The following is a 3,780-nucleotide window of genomic DNA, read 5'->3' on the forward strand; positions in this document are numbered from 1 at the left end:
GAAAGCCATTCTCCAGAGCGCTGAGCTGCTCATCTCTGGACGGTGGAACCACCGTTCATTTCTCCTTTGAGCAGTTTCCTAATTTGCTTTTGTGAAAAAATAGATATCTTTTTTGTGTGTGTGCGGTACGCGGGCCTCTCACTGTTGCTGCCTCTCCCGTTGCGGAGCACAGGCTCCGGATGTGCGGGCTCAGCGGCCATGGCTCACGGGCTCAGTTGCTCCGCGGCACGTGGGATCTTCCCGGACCGGGGCGCGAACCCGCGTCCCCCGCATCGGCGGGCGGACTCTCCACCGCTGCGCCCCCAGGGAAGCCCGATAGATATCTTTTGAAAATAAAAAATAATTGGGAAATACTGCGTTATTGCACGTATTTAAATGCCAGGCAAAAAAAAAAAAAAAAAAGTGCCTGTGCTAATTAGCATTTTGCAATCCAGAATGGTCTCACGCTTTCCACGTTGTGGGAAAACTCAGGGCTGACGCTAGCGTGACCAGGACCCTCACCCCATGTTCTCGCAGCTGCAGCCCCGTCATTCCTCAGCAGGAGGCTGACGTGCTAATTTGCTGGGCAAAGGCGGAGAGACCTCGGAGGGTGCGACGCAGGAAGGAAAATTGCAGCGAAGGGGAGGCGGGAAGATTCGGGAGGCATCAGCCCGACGAGCTGTACGTAAGAGCCATAAATTTGATAAGTGCTTATTAGAAATATGAAAATGAGGCTTGAAATTTGCCTGTTTGCCTGAAACGAAGGCTGAGGTTCCCTCAGACTCTAACTTGGCTAAAAATGTGGTGAGCTGTTCCACTCCAGGCGCAAGATTAAAAAATCCATCTAGACGGACGTGAGCTCCCTAGAAGAGCCCGTGGCAGTGTCCGGGGCACACCGGTAAACACTCCTCGGAAACGGGCCGGAAGGTCGGCCAGATCCCTCGCGCCCTCCTGCCATCTGTCCGGTGACTCTGGTTCCTCCCTCATGGCGGTCCAGGACCCCAGCCCCAGTGTCCGGCCAGCTGAGCTCTACTCTAGCACCGAGGACAAGGGCCCAGTGACCGCCCACGGGGCACTGACTCCGTTCCAGGCCTTACTCATCTTCACGCCTGCCCTGGCAGGTGGCTCCCGTTTCGCAGCCAGGCTACAGGTGAGCACTGAGAAGCAGCGAGCAACCTGCCGCGATCCCGTTCACCACCGCGCCGGGCAGCCCCGGGCTCAGGCGGCCTCCCTGCGGGACTGGCGCTCGGCAACCATCTGTTCAGGCGAATCTGCTGAATGGTGACAAACACCTTGCCGCGTTTGCAACGGCAACACTGATAAAAGGCGAAAAAAAGACACATTCCCAGGAGAATGGGGGGGGGGGAAGGGGGACATCCTTGAAAGGACCGGAAATGAACGTGCCCGGGGGTGAGCTGTGCTGCTCCCGCTGAGAACCCTTTTGACAAATGAAACAACAGCCTCGGGGCCCCTGGGCCACTGGGAGGGCAGATGGGACGGAACCCAAACACTCCCACCCCGGCCCGCCTTCGCGTGGGCGGGTGGACCCCAGAGGCTCAGCTCCATCGCACAGACGGGGCAGCAGGGGCTCAGCGAGGCCAGGGATTGGTCTGCCGCCTGTGCACCGCTCCCCCACCACCCAGACACCCCCTAGCAGGGGAGGAGGGGGCAGAAGGGGCAGCTGTCCTCGACAGGCAGAGGCCGCAGGCTCATCTGTGCATCCATGGGTATAAACATAGGCAGGAGACCCTCCCTGCCGCCCCGACGCAGCACCTCTCCCGCCAAGAGGAGTGGGGGCTCCTCTCTGCGGTGCCCAGAAGGACCATCACCCTGTCCTCTCCCCCTGCCCTGGCTTACAGCAAACTCTCCCCCACCCCATTTCTCTGGTCGCTCACACCTCTGCCGGGAAGCCCAGATCAGAGAGGGCAGGGGCTTCTCCAAGATCTCAAAGCAAATGGCGGTGGGCCTTGGACCCCAGCCTGGGCAAGAGCTTGATGCCACCTCCTCCAAGAAGCCTCCCCAGCCTGCCCCGCATGAAGGAGCCAGCGGATCGCCCCGGGCCATGTCTGCAGAACCCTGTCCTCTGGCACTGTTCTCACTTCTCTGCTTCTCCACGTCACTCCCACTGACTGTCAACGCCATACGGGCAGGAACCGTGTCTGTCTCCTTTGCTGCTGTGCCCCGGCGTCTACACCAGCACAGGGCTGAGCACACAGTAGGAGCTCAATAGATACAAACTTGACACGGGCAAGGACCTGGTCTCGTACCTCCAGGCCTGGCACAGAATAGGCCCCACAAGATTTGCTGAATGAACGCTGTGAACGAATGAATGGGAAGGGAAGCAATTAAGCCTAAAACCAGGCAGGTTTTAAGGGTGGGGATCGGGGCGGGGCTGTGTCCCCTCCTCTGCCTCCAGGTGGGACGTGGCCCAGGCCCGGTCCCCACCCAGACTTGCTCCGACCTCCACCTGGCACCTGACCCGAGGGCGCGGCCCAAGGGAGAGGACGCAGGCTGGCATTGGGAGGGGGCTGAACGGAGTCGGTGGGGTCCCAGTCACTCTGGACTGAGGCTGGTCCTCGAGCCTGGAGGGAGCAAAGGTTGCCAGCACCCGGGGCAGCAGGAACATCTGAGCGGACACCATGAGCGAGTGGACGTCACGATCGGAGGCAGAGTCGTCACCGCCCTGGCCTGGCGGGGGGCGGGTTCCAGGTCGAGGGGCCGATCCCTCCCCCCACATCGAGTACGCGCAGGACCGCGCGGCTGTGACGTGGATGCGGGCCGTGCCCCATCCACACTGACCCATGACGCCACTCGCGGAGGGAGGGGCACAGAGGCAGGAAGTCAGGTGAAGGGCTCTGGACGTCCCTCCGTGCAGAAGGCGCCCACGCCCGTGGCCACGCAGTGGGCAGCGGCGGCACCCTTAGGTGACAGGCGACCAGGTCAGGACACAGGGCCTCTCAGGATCCCCACCTCCCTCTAACAGGAAGCGTCTGTTTTCTTCTGCAATGAACCGCAGGCTTGTTCCAACGAGACCGAGAAACTCAAGTGCGGTTCCCATGCCCCCACCCTGCAGGGCCAGCTGCCCGGTGGTCTCACGGGACCCAAACAGGCCCCAGCGAGGTGTGCGGCCGGCAGCTCTCAGAGCCAGTCAGGCAAAGTGCAGCTGGCCAGGCGTGGTGACCGTGATGCCTCTTGAGCCTTGGGTCTTATGCCCTCACTTCTGCCAGAATCTCCACCTGCACCTGGGCAGCTGGGGGTCTGGGCGCCGGGGGAGGGGGAGGCTCACTCCCTTGGAGGGAGGGGTTGACTGTCTCCAAGCAGTGGGGGACACCTAGGCCCCACTTCCAGCCTCACCACATATGCCTGTGGATGACTGAGAAGCCAGAAATCCCCTCCTCCGGCCTCACCCACCCCTCCCTCCATCCTCCCGGGCCCTTTGTGCCGTCACTGCTGTTGCCATGGGAACGCTGCCAGCTGAGCCGATGATTTCAGGGCGGGCAGAAGGGGAGGAGCTGGGCTGGGCCCGCCTGGTCCTGCAGCAAAGGTCCCGGATAATTAGCCAAATGGCAAAGGAGGCAGGGAAGCCACTTGGGCAGAGGCCGAGCTTGGGTTTAAGGCGAGGGCTGCTTTCCGAGTCTGGGAGCGGGAGGTGGGTGGAGGCTGAGTCCCGCGCCTTCTAGACGGAGGCTGGCAGGACCCACATCTGCCTGGGCTGGCCGGGGAGTGGGAGCGGCCACGGCTGAAGCTGTCTCCAGCCTCAGTTTCCCTCTCCAGAGGGTGGGAGCCAGACCACAAAGCCAG

The sequence above is a fragment of the Neophocaena asiaeorientalis genome, unplaced genomic scaffold, assembly GCF_003031525.2.
Source record: "Neophocaena asiaeorientalis asiaeorientalis breed wild unplaced genomic scaffold, Neophocaena_asiaeorientalis_V1.1 scaffold223, whole genome shotgun sequence".
NCBI classification, from domain to species: Eukaryota; Metazoa; Chordata; class Mammalia; order Artiodactyla; family Phocoenidae; genus Neophocaena; species Neophocaena asiaeorientalis.